The 24,703-nt window shown below is 49.8% G+C and overlaps 2 protein-coding genes across 10 annotated transcripts in view; one reads left to right on the plus strand and one right to left on the minus strand.

The window, feature by feature from the left end:
* The window catches only part of ankar (ankyrin and armadillo repeat containing), a 326,309-nt gene extending 316,712 nt beyond the window's left edge, over nt 1-9,597 (minus strand). For 4 of the 5 annotated variants that reach the window (XM_038789172.1, XM_038789170.1, XM_038789175.1 and 1 more), the window contains exon 1: nt 9,554-9,588. The gene's annotated coding sequence lies outside the window, so the exon portion shown is untranslated. Of the gene's footprint in view, nt 1-9,553 lie in introns of all 5 variants that reach the window. The other variant, XM_038789171.1, reaches the window with a different exon arrangement.
* A 680-nt stretch (nt 9,598-10,277) lies between these two features.
* zgc:136439 (uncharacterized protein LOC678627 homolog) overlaps nt 10,278-24,703 on the plus strand; it is a 45,525-nt gene continuing 31,099 nt past the window's right edge. For 3 of the 5 annotated variants that reach the window (XM_038789178.1, XM_038789182.1, XM_038789181.1), the window contains exons 1-2: nt 10,278-10,360; nt 23,566-23,604. The gene's annotated coding sequence lies outside the window, so the exon portion shown is untranslated. The remainder of the gene's footprint in view (nt 10,361-23,565; nt 23,605-24,703) is intronic. The other 2 variants (XM_038789179.1, XM_038789180.1) reach the window with 2 other exon arrangements.

Consider the following 24,703-nt stretch of genomic DNA (forward strand, 5'->3'; position numbering starts at 1 on the left):
AGGTGAGAAGGAATTCTCGTTCTTCTCGCCAATACACAAGGTATATACCCATATCGACTTCTTTGCAGTGGGGAAATTGGTGCTTCCAGAAATAGACAGAGCGGAATAGTCAGAGCGGAATAGTCCGCGATAGTCATCTCCAACCACACTCCACATTGAAAATGAAAATCGCTTATTGTCACAAGTCGGTTTCAAATGAAGTGACTGTGAAAAGCCCCTAGTCGCCACATTCCGGCGCCTATTCGGGGAGGCTGGTACGTGAAGTAGCAATCACTCCAACAGGGTATGCCTCAGTAACCTGGGGAACTCTTTTGAAACCTTCTGCGCGAAGTCCCTTACCTGCAAGTATCTAAACTTACTTCCTCTTGGGAGCTCTGCCTTCTCTTTCAATTCCTCTATACTGTAAACATCGTTTCCAAATACAGATCCTTTACCCTGACCAGCCTCACTTCTTTCCACTTCCGTCTGTCCACCGCCCCCACCCCTGGCTTAAATCTGTGGTTTTCACACAGCGGCGTCAACACTGACATCCCCTCTATCCTGAAATGCCTCCTCAGCTGGTTCCAGATCTTCACTGTGGACTGTACCACAGGGTTCTCTGTGTATTTCCTTGGCAGGTTGGAGACAGGCCGTATCCAGCGGCCCATATGGAGGTTGCACATGGACCTCTTGGCCGACAAGGTCTTAGAACATAGAACAGTACAGCACAGAACAGGCCCTTCGGCCCTCAATGTTGTGCCGAGCCATGATCACCCTACTCAAACCCACGTATCCACCCTATACCCGTAACCCAACAACCCCTCCTTAACCTTACTTTTATTAGGACACTACGGGCAATTTAGCATGGCCAATCCACCTAACCCGCACATCTTTGGACTGTGGGAGGAAACCGGAGCACCCGGAGGAAACCCACGCACACAGGGGGAGGACGTGCAGACTCCACAAAACATCACAGACCATAGGCGAGTACATTACTAGCAACCAGAATGGAGAAGTCTCACCTTTCCCATTCTGGGTGGCTCTGAAGGCGGTGATTAGAGGAGAGTTTGAAGCCTACAAGATTCATAGAGACTGGGAAGAAAGGGTGGCTAGGCAACAACTGATCACCTCCATCCTGGATGTCAACAGAAGATACTCCGAAACCCTGACCATGGAGCTTCTGGAGGAGAGGAAGCAGCTATAAATGGACTTTAACCTGCTATCCATTAGGAAGGGAGTGCACTAATTCCACCAGACGCAGGGGACCTTTCATGAACACGGAGAGAAGGCTAGCCGCTTGCCGGCTCACCAGCTGAGAAGGCAGGCAGCCATGAGGTAAATAGCTCAGATAAAGGACAGGAGGGCCGGACTGCTGGCCGAACCAAAGGTCAACCAAGCATTTGAGGCCTTCTACCGGGGGCTGTACACCACTGAGCCCCTCGACGGGGACTCAGGAATGCAACAGTTTATCAACCTCACCCACAGAGACAGTTCATCAACCTTGCCGATAGATACAGTTCATCAAGCTCACCGATAGAGACAATTCATCAACCTCATCCATAGAGACAGTTCATCAACCTTGCCGATAGATACAGTTCATCAAGCTCACCGATAGAGACAATTCATCAACCTCATCCATAGAGACAGTTCATCAACCTCACCCATAGGGACATGTCAGTCGTGGGGGACGATAGATGGAGAGAGCTGGAAGTATCAATAAGCCTGGGTGAGGTCTTGAAGAGCATCAACTCCATGCAGGCGGGGAAAGCGCCATGACTGGATGAGTTCCGAGCAGGCTTCCACAAAGCATTTGCACCTGCTCTTGCCCCACACCTACAGGAGATGTTCACAGACTCGCTAGCAAGGGGCACACTGCCTCCTATGCTAACTCAGGCCACCATATCGCTAATACCCAAAAAAGACAAAGACCTGACGGAATGCAGATCATATGGACCTGCCTCATATGGAGCTGTCTCTATCGGTGAGATTGATTAACTATCTCTATCGGTGAGATTGATTAACTATCTCTATCGGTGAGGTTGATGAACTGTCTCTATCTGTGAGGTTGATGAACTGTCTCTATCGGTGAGGTTGATGAACTGTCTCTATGGGTGAGGTTGATGAACTGTCTCTATCGGTGAGGTTAATGAACTGTCCCTATCGGTGAAGTTGATGAACTGTCTCTATCGGTGAGGTTGATGAACTGTCTCTATGGGTGAGGTTGATGAACTGTCTCTATCGGTGAGGTTGATGAACTGTCTCTATCAGTGAGGTTGATGAACTGTGTCGGTGAGGTTGATGAACTGTCTCTATCGGTGAGGTTGATGAACTGTCTCTATCGGTGAGATTGATTAACTGAATCTATCAGCGAGGTTGATGAACTGTCTCTATGGGTGAGGTTGATGAACTATCCCTATCAGTGAGGTTGATGAACTGTATCTATCGGCGAGGTTGATGAACTGTATCTATTGCGAGGTTGATGAACTGTATCTATGGGTGAGGTTGATGAACTGTCTGTATGGGTGAGGTTGATGAACTGTCTACGTCGGTGGGTTAATATACTGCTCCTATCGGTGAGGTTGATTAACTGTCTCTATCGGTGAGGTTGATGAACTGTCTATATCGATGAGGTTAATGAACTGTCCCTATCGGTGAAGTTGATGAACTGTCATTATCGGTGAGGTTGATGAACTGTCTCTATGGGTGAGGTTGATGAACTATCTCTATCGGTGAGGTTGATGAACTGTCTCTGACGGTGAGGTTGATGAACTGTCTACATCGATGAGGTTAATGAACTGTCCCTATCGGTGAAGTTGATGAACTGTTATTATCGGTGAGGTTGATGAACTGTCTCTATGGGTGAGGTTGATGAACTGTCTAAACAGGTGAGGCCAATGAACTGTCTCTATGGGTGAGGTTGATGAACTGTCTCTATCGGTGAGGTTGATGAACTGTCTCTATGGGTGAGGTTGATGAACTGTCTCTATCGGTGAGGTTGATGAACTGTTTCTATCAGTGAGGTTGATGAACTGGCTCTATCGGTGAGATTGATGAACTGAATCTATCAGCGAGGTTGATGAACTGTCTCTATGGGTGAGGTTGATGAACTGTCCCTATCAGTGAGGTTGATGAACTGTATCTATGGGTGAGGTTGATGAACTGTATCTATAGATGAGGTTGATGAATTGTCTCTATGGATGAGGCTGATGAATTGTCTCTATCGGTGAGGTTGATGAACTGTATCTATCGGCAAGGTTGATGAACAGTCTCTATGGGTGAGGTTGATGAACTGTATCTATCGGTGAGGTTGACGAACTGTCTCTATGTGTGAAGTTGATGAACTGTCTCTATCGGTGAGCACGATAAGAAGTCTTACAACACCAGGTTAAAGTCCAACAGTTTTGTTTCAAACACTAGCTTTCAGAGCACTGCTCCTTCCTCAGGTGAATGAAGAGGCATGTTCCAGAAACATATATATAGACAAATTCAAAGATGCCAGACAATGCTTAGAATGCGAGCATTTGCAGGTAATCAAGTCTTTACAGATCCAGAGATAGGGGTAACCCCAGGTTAAAGAGCTATGAATTGTCTCAAGCCAGGACAGTTGGTAGGATTTCTCAAGCCCAGGCCAGATGGGGGATGAATGTAATGCGACATGAATCCCAGGTCCCGGTTGAGGCTACACTCATGTGTGCGGAACTTGGCTATACGTTTCTGCTCGGCGATTCTGTGTTGTCGCACCTCCTGAAGGCCGCCTTGGAGAATGCGTACCCGGAGATCAGAGGCTGAATGCCCTTGACTGCTGAAGTGTTCCCCGACTGGAAGGGAATATTCCTGCCTGGTGATTGTCACGCGATGTCCATTCATTCATTGTCGCAGCGTCTGCATGGTCTCGCCAATGTACCACGCTTCGGGACATCCTTTCCTGCAGCATATGAGGTAGAGAACGTTGGCCGAGTTGCTCGAGTATGTACCGCATACCTGGTGGGTGGTGTTCTCATGTGTAATAGTGGTATTCATGTCGATGATCTGGCACGTCTTGCAGAGATTGCCATGGCAGTGTTGTGTGGTGTCGTGGTCGTTGTTCTGAAGGCTGGGTAGTTTGCTGCAAACAATGGTTTGTTTGAGGTTGCGTGGTTGTTTGAAGGCAAGTAGTGGGGGGGTGTGGGGATGACCTTGGCAAGATGTTCATCTTCATCGATGATATGTTGAAGGCTGTGAAGAAGATGTCGTAGTTTCACCGATTCGGGAAAGTACTGGACGACGAAGGGTACTCTGTCGGCTGTGTCCCGTGTTTGTCTTCTGAGGAGGTCGGTGCGGTTTTTTGCTGTGGCGCGTTGGAACTGTCGATCGATGAGTCGAGTGCCATATCCCGTTCACACGAGAGCATCTTTCAGTGTCTGTAGATGTCTGTTACGCTCCTCCTCGTCTGAGCAGATCCTGTCTATCGGTGAGGTTGATGAACTGTCTCTATGGGTGAGGTTGATTAAGTCTCCAGCAGGGGGCAGCAGAGCAGAGCTTCTGATTGGCTGTTCCGGGGAGATTTGCATACGTGCAGTGCGGTCAGCGTAAGTTGAAGGTGCACCTGCATCAGTGACCCAAGGAGTTCGACAGAAGTCAAGCATCCAGCAGGGGGCAGCAGAGCAGAGCTTCTGATTGGCTGTTCCGGGGAGATTTGCATACGTGCAGTGCGGTCAGCGTAAGTTGAAGGTGCACCTGCATCAGTGACCCAAGGAGTTCGACGGAAGTCAAGCATCCGAGACACTACACGTGTAGTGTTTCCCACCTGCCCTCCTCCTCTAACCTAATAATAAGACCCATTGGGGTGAGCAGGTGAGTGCCTTATTACATTATTATTTTTCTTTTTCTTATTTGTTAACCAGAACTAGGTTGAAAAAGACTATAGCAGAGGTATCCAAGTGTGTTTTTTTTTTAAACTGAAATTTATACAAAGTAATAAATTAATTAACTAATCAGAGATGGCTGGGCAGGTGATGTGCTGTAGCTGTATGATGTGGGAGCTGGCTGTTCTCCTTGTGAATGGCAATGACCACATCTGCAGCAAGTGTTGGTTGCTGGAAGAACTCCGGCTCAGAGTTGATGATCTGGAATCTGAGCTTCAAACACTGCGGCACATCCGGGAGGGGGAGAGTTACCTGGACACTTTGTTTCAGGAGGCAGTCACACCTAGGAGATTAAGTAATTCACATTCAGTAAGTGATCAGGGATTTCAGAGTGTGACTGTTAGTGAGGCAGGCAGGGGGAACCTGAGTTCAGGAGTGCAGGAGCCTCAGCCCTTGACCTTGTCCAACAGGTATGAGACTCTTGCTCCCTGTATGGATGAGGAAAAGGGCTCTGGACAGGATGAGCCAGCTGACCACGGTACCATGGTGCAGAAGGCCATTCAAGAGGGTGGAGTAAAAAGATAAGTAGTTGTTATAGGGGATTCTATAATTAGGGGGACAGATAGTATCCTATGCAAGCCGGATCGGGAGTCTCGCATGGTGTGTTGCCTGCCCGGTGCCAGGGTGCGGGACATCTCTGACCGGCTTGAAAGGATATTGGAGCGGGAGGGGGAGGATCCAGTTGTTGTGGTCCACGTTGGGACTAACAACATAGGTAAAGCTAGGGTGGAGGACCTGTTCGGGGACTATCAAGCACTAGGAAGAAAATTGAAATACAGGTCCTCAAGGGTCATAATCTCTGGATTACTGCCCGAGCCACGTGCCAATTGGCATAGGGACAAGAAAATTAGGGAAGTAAACACGTGGCTAAGGGATTGGTGTGGGAAAGAGGGATTCCACTTCATGGGGTATTGGCATCAGTTTTGGAACTGGGGGGATCTGTACCGTTGGGACAGTCTCCACCTGAACCGATCTGGAACCAGTGTTCTAGCGAAGAGGATAAATAGGGTGGTCAGTAGGACTTTAAACTTCTGAGTTGGGGGGCAGGGAAAGTGAAAGTGACAGGGAGCATGGAGTTAAATGGCAAGATACGCAGGAGGATAACATGTAGGCAGGTGGATTTAAGCTTGAGGCAGACTAGGAATTCAACAAAAAGGAAGGATAACTTTGGACATCTTAGGACTTCCAATATCTGTAATGATAAGAAAGTTAGCATTAAGGCACTTTACCTGAATGCTCGTAGCATTTGTAACAAAGTAGACGAACTAATGGCACAGATCATCGTGAATGATTATGATGTGGTAGGCATCACAGAGACATGGCTGCAGGGGGTTCAGGACTGGCAGTTAAACATCCAAGGATATACAACCTATCGAAAAGACAGGGAGGTGGGCCGAGGGGGTGGGGTTGCCTTGTTAGTTAAGAACAAAATTAAATCTATGGCACTAAACGACATAGGGTCGGATGATGTGGAGTCTGTGTGGGTAGAATTGAGGAACCACAAAGGCAAAAAAACCATAATGGGAGTTATGTACAGACCTCCTAACAGTGGTCAGGACCAAGGGCGCAACATGTACCGGGAAATAGAAAAGGCATGTCAGTAAGGCAAGGTCACGGTGATCATGGGGGACTTCAATATGCAGGTGGATTGGGTAAATAACGTAGCCAGTGGATCCAAAGAAAAGGAATTCATGGAATGCTTACAAGATGGCTTTTTGGAACAGCTTGTCATGGAGCCCACAAGGGAGCAGGCTATTCTGGACCTGGTGCTATGTAATGAACCAGACTTTATAAAAGATCTTAAAGTAAGGGAACACTTAGGAAGCAGTGATCATAATATGGTTGAGTTCAGTCTGCAGTTTGAAAGAGAGAAGGCAAAATCGGATGTAATGGTGTTACAGTTAAATAAAGGTAATTACGAGGGCATGAGAGAGGAACTGGCGAAAATCGACTGGAAGCAGACCCTAGTGGGGAAGACAGCAGAGCAAAAATGGCAGGAGTTTGTATGCATAATTGAGGACACTGTACAGAGGTTCATCCCCAAGAAAAGAAAGATTATCCGGGGAGGGATTAGACAGCCATGGCTGACAAAGGAGGTCAGGAAATGTATCAAAGAAAAAGAGAGATCCTATAAAGTGGCCAAAAGCACTGGGAAATCAGAAGATTGGGAAGGCTACAAAAACAAACAGAGGTTAACAAAGAGACAAATAAGGAAGGAGAGGATCAAATATGAAGGCAGGCTAGCCAGTAATATAAGAAATGATAGTAAAAGTTTCTTTCAATACATAAGAAACAAACGACAGGCCAAAGTAGACATTGGGCCAATTCAAACTGATTCCGGAAGGCTAGTGATGGGAGACGAGGAAATGGCTGGAGAACTTAATAAGTACTTTGCGTCTGTCTTCACAGTGGAAGACATGAGTAATATCCCAAAAATTATAGAGGGTCAGGGGGCTGAGTTGAGTATGGTTGCCATTACAAAAGAGATGGTGCTAAAAAAGCTAAAAGGTCTTAAAATTGACAAATCTCCTGGCCCCGATGGGCTACACCCTAGAGTTCTGAGGGAGGTGGCTGAAGAAATAGCGGAAGCGTTGGTTGAGATCTTTCAAAAATCACTGGAGTCAGGGAAAGTCCCGAACGATAGGAAGATCGCTGTTGTAACCCCCTTGTTCAAGAAAGGATCATGACAAAAGATGGAAAATTATAGGCCAATTAGCCTAACCTCGGTTGTTGGTAAAATTCTAGAATCGATCGTTAAGGATGAGATTTCTAAATTCTTGGAAGAGCAGGGTCGGATTAGAATAAGTCAACATGGATTTAGTAAGGGGAGGTCGTGCCTGACGAACCTGTTAGAATTCTTTGAGGAGGTGACAAGTAGGTTAGACCAGGGAAACCCAGTGGATGTGGTCTATCTGGATTTCCAAAAGGCCTTTGATAAGGTGCCACACAGGAGGCTGCTGAGTAAGGTGAGGGCCCATGGTGTTCGAGGTGAGCTACTGGCATGGGTTGAGGATTGGCTGTCTGACAGAAGGCAGAGAGTTGGGATAAAAGGTTCTTTTTCGGAATGGCAGCCGGTGACCAGCGGTGTCCCACAGAGTTCAGTGTTGGGGCCGCAGCTGTTCACCATATATATTAATGATCTGGATGATGGGACTGGGGGCATTCTAGCGAAGTTTGCCGATGATACAAAGTTAGGTGGTCAGGCAGGTAGTGCTGAGGAAGTGGGGAGGCTGCAGAAGGATCTAGACTAGACAGTTTGGGAGAGTGGTGCAGGAAATGGCTGATGCAATTCAACGTGAGAAAATGTGAGGTCTTGCACTTTGGAAAAAAGAATCCAAGCATAGGCTACTTTCTAAACGGTGAGAAAATTCATAATGCCAAAGTACAAAGGGATCTGGGAGTGCTAGTCGAGGATTCCCTAAAGGTAAACATGCAGGTTGAATCTGTGATTAAGAAAGCGAATGCAATGTTGTCATTTATCTCAAGAGGGTTGGAATATAAAAGCAGCGATGTGCTACTGAGCCTTTATAAGGCTCTGGTTAGGCCCCATTTGGAGTACTGTGTCCAGTTTTGGGCCCCACATCTCAGGAAGGACATACTGGCACTGGAGCGTGTCCAGCGGAGATTCACACGGATGATCCCTGGAATGACGGGTCTAACATATGATGAACGGCTGAGGATCCTGGGATTGTATTCATTGGAGTTTAGAAGGTTAAGGGGTGATCTAATAGAAACTTACAAGATAATACATGGCTTAGAAAGGGTGGACGCAAAGAAACTGTTTCCGTTAGGCGAGGAGACGAGGACCCGTGGGCACAGCCTTAGAATTAGAGGGGGTAAATTCAGAACAGAAATGCGGAGACATTTCTTCAGCCAGAGAGTGGTGGGCCTGTGGAATTCATTGCCGCGGAATGCAGTGGAGGCCGGGACGCTAAATGGCTTCAAGGCAGAGGTAGATAAATTCTTGATGTCGCGAGGAATTAAGGGCTACGGGGAGAATGCTGGTAGGTGGAGTTGAAATGCCCATCAGCCATGATTGAATGGCGGAGTGGACTCGATGGGCCGAATGGCCTTACTTCCACTCCTATGTCTTATGGTCTCTCTCTGGATGAGGTTGATGAATTGTCTCTATCGGTGAGGTTGATGAATTGTCTGTATTGGTGAGGTTGATGAAGTGTATCTATCGGCAATGTTGATGAACTGTCTCTGTGGGGGAGGTTGATGAATTGTCTCTATCGGTGAAGTTGATGAAGTGTATCCATCGTCAAGGTTGATGAACGGTCTCTGTGGGTGAGGTTGATAAACTGTATGAATGAAGGTACAGTGAGTTTGGTGAACTGTCTCTATGGGTGAGGTTAAAGTAAGGTTGGTAAACTGTCTATCGGTGAGGTTGATTAACTGTGCCTAGAGATGAGGTTGAACTATCTATCAATGAGCTTACAGTGGGATTTGTAAAATGGAGTGAGGTTGGCAAACTGTCCCTATATCGGTGAGGTTACAGTGGGATTGGTAAAGTGTTTCTATCAGTGAGGTTAGACAGAGGTTAGTAAACTATTTCCATCAGTGAGGCTAAAGTGCGGTTGGTAAACTGTCCCTATCAGTGAGGCTGCTGAACTGTCTCTATCAGTGAAGTTCGAGTTTGGTAAACTCCGTGTTATTTACAGACGTACCAGTTTTCGCTTCGTCTCTCGTCCGTTACTCCCGCAGAGACTGGACTCTGTCTCTATGGCAACAAGGTTTCAATGAAGCCAGGACAGGACAGTGAGCCTCAGAGCCTGGAGCCGTGAACGAGACCCGAAACGACACGAACAACCAGTGAAGGGGCGGGGCTTCAGCCGGCACAAGCAATCAGTGAGGGGGCGGGGCTCTAACCGGCACACGCAACCTGAGGGGGCGGGGCCCAGCCGGCACGGGCAACCAGTGAAGGGGCGGGGCTCTAACCAGCACGCGCAATCAGTGAGGGGGCGGGGCACCTAACCAGAAGTGAAGGGGCGGGGCCCCAGCCGGCACAGGCAACCAGTGAAGGGGCGGGGCTCTAACCAGCACACGCAATCAGTGAGGGGGCGGGGCCCCAGCTGGCACGCGCAACCAGTGAAGGGGCGGGGCCCCAGCCGGCATCCACGGCCGGGGGGGGAAACGCGCGCGAGGTTGCGCGCGGAAGTGGAAGAGGCGCTTGAAGCCGGGGGGGGGGGGGGGGGGGGGCGGCGGAGAATAGCGGGGGGCGGAGAATGGGGGCGGGGGGAGGAGAATGGGGGGCGGGGCCCTGGGCCTTTGAGGTGGGCGGGGCCCTGGGCCTTTGAGGTGGGCGGGGCCCTGGGCCTTTGAGGTGGGCGGGGCCCTGGGCCTTTGAGGTGGGCGGGGCCCTGGGCCTTTGAGGTGGGCGGGGCCCTGGGCCTTTGAGGTGGGCGGGGCCCTGGGCCTTTGAGGTGGGCGGGACGTCGTGGTGCTGCTGTGAATGGGTGTCTCGGGTCCGAATGGTAAGTGTCTCCTCTGGATGGGGTAACTGTCTAATCGGTGTTAAATGGGGGTTAACATTGTTTCCGACTCTGGAGAGGAGAATTCCCCCGGCAGCCGCTGACTGTCAGTTCCTGGTTCCAGTAAGAAGTCTTACAACACTAGTCTGTCAGTTCCTGGTTCCACAGTAACTACCAGCTGGGCAAGGCCTCCACCAGCAACATCTTCTCTGCTGCTTCTGTAATGGACTGGCGGCCGCAAGCTCAAATCGTGCTATTTCGCCCCATGGCTATCGTCTACTTTTCCTCTATCTTCAAATCCCGAATCTCTTTGCTAAGCACTTTGACCTTCTCCTGACGATGAAAATTAAACTCAATAAAATATTTCATGTTGTTAAAAACTCTTGTTCTTGTCCTTTAGGGGAAGGAAATGTGCCTGCTCTAGCCTGCTTGTGATTCTTAAATGCCGTCTGAAATGGCCAAGCAAGCCATTTAGTTGTATTCAACGGCTACAAAAACAGAAAAAAGGAATTAAACTGGACACTTGTTGAGCCAGGCACCAGAAACGACAACAGCAAACCCAGCCCTGCTTGTGCCAAAGTTGGGAGAGCTGTCTCACAGACTAGTTAAGCAACAACCAGACATAGTCATACTCACAGAATCACGGTTTACAGATTATATCCCAGACACCACTATTGCCATTCCTAGGTATGTCCTGTCACACTGGCAGGAGGTGGTGGCACAGTGGTATAAAGTTAGGAGGGAGTTCCCTGGGAGTCCTCAACATCGACTCTGAACCCATGAAGTCTCATGACTTCATGTTAAACATGGGCAAGGAAACCTGCTGATTACCATGTAAGACCACCATCAGCTGATGAATCAGTACTCCTCCATGTTCATAGAATCGTAGAGTTTACAGTGCAGAAGGAGGCCATTCGGCCCATTGAGTCTGCACCTGCCCTTACAAAGGGCACCCTACTCAAGCCCACGCATCTACCCTATCCCTGGAACCCAGTAACCCTCACTTAACCTTTTTGGACATTTAAGGGCAATTTAGCATAGCCAATCCACCTAACCTGTACATCTTTGGGCTGTGGGAGGAAACTGGAGCACCCGGAGGAAACCCATGCAGACACGGGGAGAATGTGCAAACTCCGTACAAACAGTGATCCAAGCCGGGAATTCAACCAGGGACCCCGGAGCTGTGGAGCAACTATACTAACCACTATGCTACCATGCAGCCCTACGTGAACATCACTTGGCAAGGATGCAGAAAATGCTCTTGGTGGGTGTGGTGAATTATAAACCTAGTAATTCACACTGTGTTGTATCATATGTATTGTGTCCTTGTGGGCTCTGTATACGAGCCGTTGCGCGGCTCTGCCCATAGGGGGAGATGAGGAGTTTGTACTGGGCACCACCTTTGGCTCCGCCCATGGCTCCTCCCACTAACCAGAAGTATAAAGATCTGCAGTCATGAGCCTGCTGCCAGTTCATCTCTTCGCAGGCAGGCTCAGTTGTAAGACTATTATAACCACTGTTCACTTCCCATCACGTGTCTTGTGAATTGATGGTCTCATCAATTTAATAGTCTTAGGAAACTTGAAGAAAACGACTATGGAATCAGCCCTCAAACCTGACCGACTAGAACTCGACCCGCAGGCTGCAGAGGCAAAAGAAATCTTTCTACACTGGCTCAGATGTTTCAAGGCCTACCTGGCTGAATCAAGCACTTCAGAAACTACGGAGGAGCAGAAACTCAGCCTCCTGCACGCAAGGGTGAGCCACCGTATCTCTACTCAACTTAACAGTACTACCTCGTATGCGGTGGCCCTGGCCATGCTCGATCGAATGTATGTAAGGCCCATCAACGAGGTCTACGCACGCCATATTTTTACTACTCGCCGTCAGCGCCCTGCAAAGTCGCTAGACGAATTCCTGCGCGAATTAAAAGCCTTAGCTCGGGACTGCAATTGTCAAGCTGTATCAGCCGGCAAGCATATGGAGCTCACTGTCCGAGATGTGTACGTGGCAGGGCTCAGGTCAAACTATGTGCGCCAGCGGTTGCTTGAAAAAGGGGCCCAGAACTTGGAGGACACTGTAGAGTCAGCTACAACCATGGAGGTCTCGTTCCGCAGCTTCACCTCGTTCCCCGCAGACCAAGCGACCCCATCCTGGGCCCCCGACCAGCGACTGCCCCAGGCCACCCATCCACAATGCAGCCCCAGTGTGCCATTTTTGTGGGCAGCTCCAACACCGACGGCAGCACTGCCTGGCCCGCAATGTGACCTGCAGCAGCTGCGGTCGCAAAGGACACTATGCCCGCGTCTGCCTGGCGAAGAAATCCCCCTCTCCAAACTCTCCCGCAGCCCAGAGCACTCGCTTCCCAAACTCACAGGGCTGCAGGCCCCAAAATGCTGCAGCCTGTATGCCGACTCTGCCCCCACCCGACACGTGCGACTCATGGGGGCCGCCATCTTGGCAACCCTCCTCCATGCGGCTGGCCACGTGCGACTCATGGGGGCCGCCATCTTGGGCGCCATCTTCCTCTCCGCCCGCAACATGCGATCCACGGGGGCAGCCATCTTGGGATCCATCCTCTTCAACCTCTGAAACTCACCTCGAAGACCACGACCTCAGCGGACAGTCATCACGGGGCGACTCCAGCACAGCTGATCGAGCCACCGACTACCCGCAACTCAGCGTGGTCACGTTGGACCAGTCGCATCCGAAACACCTCCGCAACTCCATGATGACCGTTAAAATCAACGGGTACAGTACACCGTGCCTCTTTGAATCCGAGAACTTTGTACACCCAGATCTGGTAAGACGCTGTTCGCTCCCTATTTTCCCTGCACGGCAAACTATCTCCCTCGCTTCGGGCTCACACTCTGTTCACCTCCAAGGGCGCACCGTCGCGACCCTAACGATTCAGGGCGCCAGCTACTTGAACTTCCAGCTGTACGTACTCCCCAAACTCTGCGCCCGACTCTTACTGGGACTCGACTTCCAGTGCAACCTCAAAAGCCTCACACTCAGCTTCAGCGGGCCCCTACCTCCACTCACTATCTGCAGTCTAGCGACGCTAAAAATCGACCCCCCTCCACTCTTTGCTAATCTCACTCCAGACTGCAAACCCGTAGCCACTCGCAGCAGACAGTACAGCCTGCGGGACAGGGTGTTTATCAGAACCGAGGTCCATAGGCTCCTACGTGAGGGGATCATAGAGGCTAGTAACAGCTCCTGGAGACCTCAGGTGGTGGTCGTCAAGACCTGGGAAAAATTCCGAATGGTAGTGGACTATAGCCAAACCATTAATCGGTTGACGCTCCTCGATGCGTACCCCCTTCCCAGGATTGCAGACATGGTGAATCAGATTAGCCGGTACTGCATTTTCTCAATGGTGGATCTGGTCTGCATACCACCAGCTCCCAATCCGCCCGGAGGACCGCCATTACACGGCGTTCGAGGCAGATGGCCGCCTCTTCCATTTCCTCTGGGTTCCCGTTGGCGTCATGAATGGGGTCTCGGTGTTCCAACGAGCAATGGACCGAATGGTGGACCAGTACGGGCTGCAGGCCATGTTTCCGTACTTGGACAATGTCACCATCTGTGGCCATGATCAGCAGGACCACGATGCTAACCTCCATCGATTTCTCCAGACTGCCCAGAAACTCAACCTCACATTTAACACGGAGAAATGCGTTTTCCGCACAACCAGGCTAGCCATCCTTGGCTATGTCGTGGAAAACGGAGTCCTGGGCCCCGACCCGGACCTCTTACAACTCCCTCTCCTTAATTGTCCCAGGGCCCTCAAAAGGTGCGTGGGATTCTTCTCGTATAATGCCCAGTGGGTCCCTCAGTATGCGGACAAAGCCCGCCCACTATTTAAGGCCACACTCTTTCCTCTGTCAAATGAGGCTCGCCAGGCCTTCACCTGCATCAAGGAGGACATCGCCAAAGCGGCCATACGAGCGGTGGATGAATCCGTCCCCTTTCAGATGGAGAGCGACGCCTCAGAGGTCGCTCTCGCAGCCACACTAAATCAGGCTGGGAGACCAGTCGCCTTTTTCTCCCGAACCCTCTCCGCTTCGGAACTTCGACACTCCTCAGTCGAAAAGGAAGCACAAACCATCATGGACGCTATACGACGCTGGAGGCACTACCTCGCAGGTAGGAGGTTCACCCTCATCACCAACCAAAGATCGGTTGCCTTCATATTTGACAACTCTCAAAAGGGCAAAATTAAAAATGATAAAATCTTGCGGTGGCGGATCGAACTCTCCACCTACAAGTATGATATTATGTATTGACCGGGGAAGCTCAACGAGCTCCCAAATGCCCTGTCCCGCGGCACGTGCGCCAGCGCGCAAGACGACCACCTGAAAGCTATCCACAATGACCTCTGCCATCCGGGGGTCACGCGGCGCGCCCACTACATCAAAGCCCGAAATCTGCCTTTCTCCACCGAGGAGGTAAAAGTCATCACCAGGGATTGCCCGATCTGCGCGGAGTGCAAACCGCATTTCTATAGACCAGACAGGGTCCACCTGGTAAAGGCCTCCCGGCCCTTTGAACGCCTGAGCATTGATTTCAAAGGGCCACTCCCCTCGACCAATCGGAATGTGTACTTCCTGAACGTCATCGATGAGTTCTCCCGCTTCCCCTTTGCTATCCTGTGCCCCGATATGACCTCCCACACAGTCATCAGAGCTCTGCACAGTATCTTCACCCTGTTCGGGTTCCCCAGCTACGTACACAGCGACAGGGGTTCGTCCTTTATGAGCGATGAGCTGCGTGAGTACCTGCTTGACAAGGGCATCGCCTCGAGCAGGACTTCCAGCTACAACCCCAGGGGGAACGGGCAGGTGGAGAGGGAGAACGCAATGGTCTGGAAGACCGTCCTACTGACCCTCCGGTCCAGGAATCTCCCGACCCCCCATTGGCAGGAGGTTCTCCCCGACACGCTCCATGCTATTAGGTCCCTCCTATGTACAGCCACCAACCAGACCCCTCACGAACGGCTTTTCTAGGGGTACTACCAAGGGGGTTTCGCTCCCAGCATGGTTGAAGACACCGGGCCCGGTTCTCCTCCGGAAGTATGTCTGGGCACCCAAAACTGACCCACTCGTAGAGAGAGTGTTCCTACTCCACTCGAACCCCCAGTATGCTTTCATCGAATGCCCTGACGTCCATCAGGACACTGTTTCCCTCCGGGACCTGGCACCTGCAGGATCCAATCCCACCACTAGTACCGCCAAGGTACCCCTCACACTACACCCCGCACAACCCTGCGCCCCGGCACCTACAGGTTCACTGCCCGTGCTCCGCGCCTATGGGTTTCCTGCGCTCCCCGTTGCCAGTCGAACCAGTTGGGTACGAAGCTCGGACCGAATCACCCCCCGGAGTCCACTATCGTACCCTCACTAACCGTCACCACCCAGCCACCAGAAGAGGCTGCAACCCCGGTGCTTCGCCAATCCCAAAGGATGACTCGGCCGATGGACCGGCTCAATTTGTAGACCCATCACCCCCGCCGGACTTGATTCTTTTTACAGGGGGTGAATGTGGTGAATTATAAACCTAGTAATTCTGTTGTATCATATGTATTGTGTCCTTGTGGGTTCTGTATGTGAGCCATTGCGCGGCTCTGCCCATAGGGGGAGATGAGGAGTTTGTACTGGGCTCCACCCTTGGCTCCGCCCATGGGTCCTCCCACTAACCGGAAGTATAAAGATCTGCAGTCGTGAGCCTGCTGCCAGTTCATCTCCTCGCAGGCAGGCTCAGTTGTAAGACTATTATAACCACTGTTCACTTCCAATCACGTGTCTTGTGAATTGATGGTTTCATCAGTGGGGACTTCAATGTTGCTCTATCACCAAAAGTGGCTTGATAGCACTACCACAGAGCTGGCTAAGTCCTAAAGGACATAGCTGCTAGACTGGGACTGCAGCAGGTGGTGAGAGAACCAACAAAAGGGGAAAACATACTTGACCCTGGACCCTGCTCTGCCAAGACTGCAGGAAACTACAAAAGGTTGTGAATGTAGCCCAATCCATCACGCAAACCAGCCTCCCATCCATTGACTACAATTCTATTGTCTACAATTCCCGCTGCCTTGGAAAGCCAGTCAGAATAATTAAGGATCCCATGCACCCTGAACATACTCTCTTCCATCTTCTTCTGTCAGGAAAAAGATGCAAAAGTTTGAGGTCACATACCAACCAACTCAAGAACAGCTTCTTCCCTGCTGCCATCAGACTTTTGAATGGTCCCACCTCATATTTTTCTCTACACCTTGGCTATGACTGTAACATTACATTCTGCAATCTCTCCAAGGATTGTAACCAACAATCCGCTGTCGCGTGCCCCAGCAGCCCATAATTCACCCATACCCACCATCACAGTTTCCGAAGTCAGATCGGCCTTCCTGAAAGTGAACCCACGGAAGGCGATGGGCCCGGACGGGATCCCTGGTCGTGCACTCAGAGCCTGCGCATACCAGCTGGCAGAGGTATTCACAGACATCTTTAACCTATCCCTTCTCCACTCCAAGGTCCCCACCTGCTTCAAGAAGACCACCATCATACCAGTGCCAAAGAAGAACCAGGCAACATGCCTCAATGACTACCGCCCGGTGGCCCTAACCTCAGTTGTAATGAAGTGGTTCGAGAGGCTGATCATGAAGCGCATCACCTCCATACTCCCGGAACGCCTTGACCCACTTCAATTCGCATACCGTCGCAACCGGTCCACATCAGACGCCATTTCCCTGGCCCTACACTCATCCCTAGAGCATCTCGAAAACAATGACTCCTACATCAGACTCCTATTTATTGACTACAGCTCCGCCTTCAACACCATAATCCCAGCCAAGCTCATATCAAAGCTCCAAAACCTAGGACTTGGCTCTCCACTCTGCAACTGGATCCTTGACTTTCTGACCAACAGACCACAATCAGTAAGACTGAACACCAACACCTCCTCCACAATAGTCCTCAATACCGGTGCCCCGCAAGGCTGCGTACTTAGCCCCCTACTCTACTTCCTGTACACACACGACTGTGTGGCAAAACTTGGTTCCAACTCCATCTACAAGTTTGCTGACGATACGACCATAGTGGGCCGGATCTCGAATAACGACGAGTCCGAATACAGGAGGGAGATAGAGAACCTAGTGGAGTGGTGTAACGACAGCAATCTCTCCCTCAATGCCAGCAAAACTAAAGAGCTGGTCATCGACTTCAGGAAGCAAAGTACTGTATACACCCCTGTCAAGGGCCTCACGGTAGCATGGTGGTTAGCATCAATGCTTCACAGCTCCAGGGTCCCAGGTTCGATTCCCGGCTGGGTCACTGTCTGTGTGGAGTCTGCACGTCCTCCCTGTGTGTGCGTGGGTTTCCTCCGGGTGCTCCGGTTTCCTCCCACAGTCCAAAGATGTGCGGGTTAGGTGGATTGGCCATGCTAAATTGCCCGTAGTGTAAGGTTAATGGGGGGATTGTTGGGTTACGGGTTACGTGGGTTTAAGTAGGGTGATCATTGCTCGGCACAACATCGAGGGCCGAAGGGCCTGTTCTGTGCTGTACTGTTCTAAGCATCAACAGAGCCGAGGTGGAGATGGTGAGCAGTTTCAAATTCCTAGGGGTGCACATCACCAAAAATCTATCGTGGTCCACTCACGTCGACGCTATCACCAAGAAAGCACAACAGCGCCTATACTTCCTCAGGAAACTAAGGAAATTCGGCATGTCCACATTAACCTTTACCAACTTTTACAGATGCACTACAGAGAACATCCTATCGGGCTGCATCACAGCCTGGTATGGCAACTGCTCGGCCCAGGACCGCAAGGAACTTCAGAGAGTCATGAATACCACCCAGTCCATCTCACAAACCTGCCTCCCATCCATTGATTCCATCTGCACCTCCCGCTGCCGGGGGAAAGCGGGCAGCATAATCAAAGATCCCCCCCACCCGGCTTACTCACTTTTCCAACTTCTTCCATCGGGCAGGGGATTCAGAAGTCTGAGAACACGCACGAACAGACTCAAAAACAGCTTCTTCCCCACTGTCACCAGACTCCTAAATGACCCTCTTATTGACTGACCTCATTAACACTACACCCTGTATGTTTCAACCGATGCCAATGCTTATGTAGTTACATTGTATATCTTGTGTTGCCCTATTATGTATTCTCATGTATTTTCTTGAATTCTGTTTAATTCCCTTTTCTTCCCATGTACTGAATGATCTGTTGAGCTGCTTGCAGAAAAATACTTTTCACTGTACCTCGGTACACGTGACAATAAAAAAATCCAATCCAATCCTTCCCAATGTGCGGTATGCGTTGTCTGAATAGCATGCAAGAAACAATGGGCGCGATTCTCCGCAAATCCGGCGTGCCGTGAAGGCTGGCGTGAAACTGGCCGTGTTTCACGCCAGCCTCGGAGCTCCGTCCCGGGACCCGATTCTCCCCCCGGGCGGGGCTAGTATCGGGGCCCGGGGAATCACGGCGACGCGGAATTAGCGAACGGCGGTGACAGTGGGGAACCCGTGCATGCGCATGACGTCATCACGCAGACGCGTCAAACCCGCGCATGCACGGGCCGTCATGCCCCTCAGCCTGATCCTGCGGGGCAGCGGAAGAACAAATAGTGCGTGGGTATCGGACCCGCTGCCCGCGATCGGTGCCCACCGATCGCAGGCCCATGCCACCCTTGTCACGGCCGTGCCAATCGGTGCCATGGTTGTCCGGGACGGGCACTTTGCGCCCATTTTCACGAACGCTGAAAGCAGGTGTGATCGCGGCCGTGATAACGGCCGTAAACTCTGCGCTATTCGGCCCATCAGCCTGCGGAGAATCGCTGTTTGCCGTAAAAAACGGCGAGCAGCGATTCGTGTCGGGGGGAGGCCGGGGGGGGGGGGGGGGGGGGGGGTGGAGAATAGCGGGAGGCCGTTAAAATTGTCGGGAAGGCCCTCCCGCTATTCTCCGACCCGTCGTGGGCAGCGGAGTATCGCGCCCAATACTTTTCACTGTATACTAATACATGTGACAATAATAAATCAAAACCTCATCCTCACCAATCTGCCAGCTGCAGATACATCTGTCCATGACAGTATCGGTAGACGTGACCACTGCTCAGCCCTTGTGGAGACAAAGTCCCTTCTTCACATTTAGGATACCCTCCATCGTGTTATGTGGCACTACCGCAGTGCTAAATGGAATATGATGTGGAGATGCCGGCGTTGGACTGGGGTGAGCACAATAGCTTCAGCAGTCAAGGGCATTCAGCCTCTGATCTCCGGGTAAGCGTTCTCCCAAGGCGGTCTTCAGGACACGCAACAACGCAGAATTGCCGAGCAAAAACTTATAGCTAAATTCTGCGTGCATGAGTGCGGCCTCAACCGGGATCTTGGATTCATGTTGCATTACATTCACCCCCTACCATCTGGCCTGGACTTGAAAAATCCTACCAACTGTCCTGGCTTGAGACAATTCACACCTCTTTAACCTGGAATTAACCCCTATATCTGGATCTGTAATGATTTGATTACCCGCAAATGCTTGCATTCCAAGCATTGTCCAGCATCTCTGACTTTGTCTATATAAATGTTTCTGGAACATACCTCTCCATTTACCTGGGGAAGGAGCAGTGCTTCGAAAGCTCGTGTTTGAAACAAACCTGTTGGACTTTAACCTGGTGTTGTAAGACTTCTTACTAAATGGAATAGACTTCAAACAGATCTAGTAACTCAAGACTGGGCATCCATGAGGTGCTGTGGGCCATGAGCAGCAGCAGAATTGTATTTGAGCACAATCTGGAGCCTCATGGCCTGGCATATTCTCCAAGAAGCGAGAATTAGACCGAGCTAAGTGATTCCACAACAAACACATCAAGTCTAAGTTCTGTAGTCCTGCCACATCCAGCCGTGAAGGGTAGTGAACAACTTAAAAAACTCACTGGAGGGCAGGCTCCACAAATATACCCATCCTCAATGATTGAGGAGTCGAGCACAAATGTGCAAAAGACAGGGCTGAGGCATTCGCAACAATCTTCAGCCAGAGTGGATGATCCATCTTGGTCTTCTCCGGAAGTCTCCAGCATCACAGATGTCACGTCTTCAGCCAATACGATTCACTCCATGTGATATCAAAATACGTCTGAAAGCACTGGATACTGCAACGGCTATGGGGCCTGACACTATCCCGGCAATAGTACTGAAGACTTGTGCTCCAGAATTGCTGTACCCCTAGCCAAGCTGTTCCAGTACAGCTACAACACTGGCATCTCACCGGCAATGTGGAAAATTGCCCTGGTGTGTCCGGTACACACAAAAAACAGAACAAATCCAACGTAGTGAATTACCGTCCTCTCAGTCTACTCTCCATCACCAGCAAAGTGATGGAAGGAGTCATCAACAGCGCTAGCAAGTGACACTTCCTCAGCAATAACCTGCTCATGGATGCTCAATTTGGGTTTAGCCAGGGTCACTCAGCTCCTGACCTCATTATAGCCTTGGTTCAAACATGGACACAAACAATGAATGCTCAAGGTGAGGTGAGAGTGACTGCCCTTGACAGCAAGGCAGCATTTGACCGAGTATGGCATTAAGGAGCTCAAGCTAAACTGGAGTCAATGGGAATCAGGGGGAAAACTCTCCGCTGGTTGGAGTCATACCTGGCACAAAGGAAGATGTTTGTGGTGGTTAGAGGTCAATCATCCCAGCTCCAGGACATTAATGCAGGAGTTCCTCAGGGTATTGTTCCTCGGCCCAACCACCTTCAACTGCTTCATCAATGACCTTTGTTCCATCATTAGGTCAAAAGTGGGGATGTGTGTGGATGACTGCACACAATGTTCAGCACCATTCGCGACTCCTCAGATAATCAAGCAGTCCATGTCCAAATGCAGCAAGACCTGGACAATATCCAGGCTTGGGCTGACAAGTGGCAAGTTACATTTGCGCCACACAAGTGCCAGGCAATGACCATCTCCTACAAGAGAGGATCTAACCACAGCCCATTGATATTCAATGGCATTACCATCACTGAAACCCCCTTAATCAATATCCTGGAGTTTACCATTGATCAGAAACTGAACTGGACTAGTCACATTAATACTGTGGCTACCGGGGCAGGTCAAAGGCTAGGAATCCTACGGCGAGTAACTCACCTCCTGACCCCCCCCCCACTCAAAGCCTGTCCACTATCTACAACGCAAAAGTCAGGAGCGCAATGGAATACTCTCCACTTGCCTGGATGACTGCAGCTCCAATAACACTCAAGAAGCTCGACACCATCCAGGACAAAGCAGCCCACTTGATTGCTGCCCCTTCCACAAACATTCAGACGCTCCACCACCAACGAACTGTGGCAGCTTTATGAACCATCTGTTACCAGCGTAACAGCCTCCCCGAACAGGCGCCGGAATGTGGCGACTAGGGGCTTTTCACAGTAACTTCATTTGAAGCCTACTTGTGACAATAAGTGATTTTCATTTCATTTAATCTACAAGATGCACTGCAGTAACTCACCAAGGGTCCTTAGACAACACCTTCCAAACCCACAACCACTAGCATGTAGAAAGACAAGAGCAGCAGATATCTGGGAACCCCACCACCTGGAGGTTCCCCTCCAAGTCACTCACCACCCTGACTTGGAAATATATCGCCACTCCTTCACTGTCGCTGGGGCAACATCCTGGAACTCCTCCCTAATAGCACAGTGGATGTACCTACACCTCAAGGACGGCAGAGGTTCAAGAAGGCAACTCATCACCTTCTGAAGGGCAACTAGGGATGGGCAATAAATGCTGGTCTAACCAGCGACGCCCACAGCCCGTAAATGAATAAAATAAAAGTCTTCAAGAACCAATTGTATTCATTCAGAGAGATATCAAGTAATGGCTGAACTAGTACTGAAGACTTGTGCTCCAGAACTAGTCACACACTGAACCAAACTGCTCGAGTACAGCTACAACACTGGCATGAGTCTCTGGATAATTGCTCAGAATTTCTTGTACACAAAAATAAATCCAATCCATAAGATGTAAGCAGACGTTGGCCATTTGGCGTATCGAGTCTGCTTCACTATTCAATTAAGTCATGACTGATCTGATCTAACCACAACTCCAACTTCCTGTTTTATCTCTGTAACCCTTAATTCCCTTACTGATTAAAAATCTGCCTTGCACATACTTCATCATCCAGCCTCTACGGCCCTCCTCAGTAAAGAATTCCACAAATTCACTACCCTCAGAAGAAATTCCTGCTCATTCCTGTCATAAATGGGCAACCTCTTACTCTGAAATTAGGCCCTCTGGGCAAGGGGAAACAACATCTCAGCATCTAAGTGTCAAGCCGCCAGGGAATCCTTTGTGTCTCAATGAGTTCGCTCCTCATTCTTCTGAACTCCAATGAGTGCACTCCCAACCTACTCAACCTCTCATTAAAAAATGCCTCGATGCCTGGGATCATAGACATAGAACATACAGTGCACAATCAACCTCGTGAACCTTCAAGGACAGCCTCCAATGGAAGTATATCTTTCCTTAGATCAAGGGACCAAAACTGACTATTCAGGGGTATATAGCTTTAACAAGGCTTCCCTAATTTTATACTCCATTCCATTTGAAATAAAAGCCAATATTCCACTTGCATGTTAGCTTATTGAGAGTTATGCTTGAGGATTCCCAAATACCTGGGCTGCAGCTTTCTGCACTTTTTCACTATTTAAATAATATTCAGCTCCTTTATTCTTCCAACCAGTGCATAACTTCACATTTTCCGACATTATATTCCATCTGCCAAGTTTTGGTCATTCACTTAACCTAGTTATATCCCTGTGTCACCCACAAATGTGGCAATTATACATCCAAGCAATTGCTACCCTGCCAGCCTATTAAAATAAAGTTGCATTTGTGTAGCATCTTTATGTTCTGAAACCATTAGCTGTTTCAAAGTGCATTACAGACAGTGGAAGTACTTTGAAGTGTGATCACAATTGAAATGTGGAAAATAAGGCAGCTATGTATACACTCAAAACTCCCACAAACATTATTGTCTTAATAATCAAATAATCTGTGTGTGATGTGAGTTGAGAGATGTTGTTCAGGACAGTAGGGATAACCCCCCTCCCTTAAATAGTGCCACAGATCTATTACACCTACTGGAAACTGCAGATGCAGTGTAACAGAGGCGTCTAATCTTTTTGCATTTTTACATTTCAGTATTTTTCTGACTTGGGCCGCTGAGAAAATTCGAGAAAGGTGAGGCGTGAGAAATTTATGTTGCTATTAATTAAAATAACAAACATTATATATTTTTATGAGTAAACTTCAAGTGAGAAGACTAATTTATGAGCTACTCTCTTGTCACAATATTGAAAATTGACTTAGTGAGATACCTGGCATTGTAGCCGCTATACTAAGTATATGTCTTAATTTTAGACCGGACACTGCCAAAACAATTGCCTGTCATACATTTGAATTACCTCTCATTTATCTATGCATATACAATCCAGCATGATGGCTTTCTAAGGACAACACAGATTCACTCCTCCCACAGCATATACTGAGACTCTGGAATTTCCTCCCTAAACCTCTCTGCCTCTTTTAAGATAGCATATCAAGGTGTTAATTGAGGAGAAAAATGGTCACAGGAATCCAAATTGTGAAAAATGTCACAGTGTAAGTATGTTGCAACAGGTCTCTGTTAATGACAACAGTGACTTTTCTATCCTTCCCACAGCGTTAGTCACGAGCTTTACACCATACATTAAGGTTTTCAAACGTGTTAAAGTAGACTACATTACTCCGCCATGTTGAAGTCAGAGGAAATTTAGACACTTAATACAACAAAAAGGATGGCATGGTGGCACAGTGGTTAGCACTGCTGCCTCAGCTCCAGGAACCCGGGTTAAATTCTACCCTTGGATGACTGGTGTTCGCATGTTACCACTGTGTCTGGGTGCTCCAGTTTCCTCCCATGGTGCAAAGATGTGCAGATTAGGTGGATTGGCCTTGCTAAATTTCTCCTTAGTGTTCAAAGATGTGCAACCTCGGTGCGGTTATGGGACAGGCCCACAGACTCACCTTCCCCACTCCCACCGCAGACTCACCTCCCCACCCCCCCGCAGACTCACCTCCCCACCCCCCTGCAGACTCACCGTCCCCACTCCCCCCGCAGACTCACCCCCCCGCAGACTCACCGTCCCCACTCCCCCCGCAGACTCACCCCCCCACCCCCCTGCAGACTCACCCCCCCCACCCCCCCGCCGCAGACTCACCATCCCCACTCCCCCCGCAGACTCACCACCCCCACCCCCCCCGCAGACTCACCCACCCCACTCCCCCCCGCAGACTCACC

This window comes from Scyliorhinus canicula, chromosome 2, assembly GCF_902713615.1.
Source record: "Scyliorhinus canicula chromosome 2, sScyCan1.1, whole genome shotgun sequence".
Taxonomy (NCBI): Eukaryota; Metazoa; Chordata; class Chondrichthyes; order Carcharhiniformes; family Scyliorhinidae; genus Scyliorhinus; species Scyliorhinus canicula.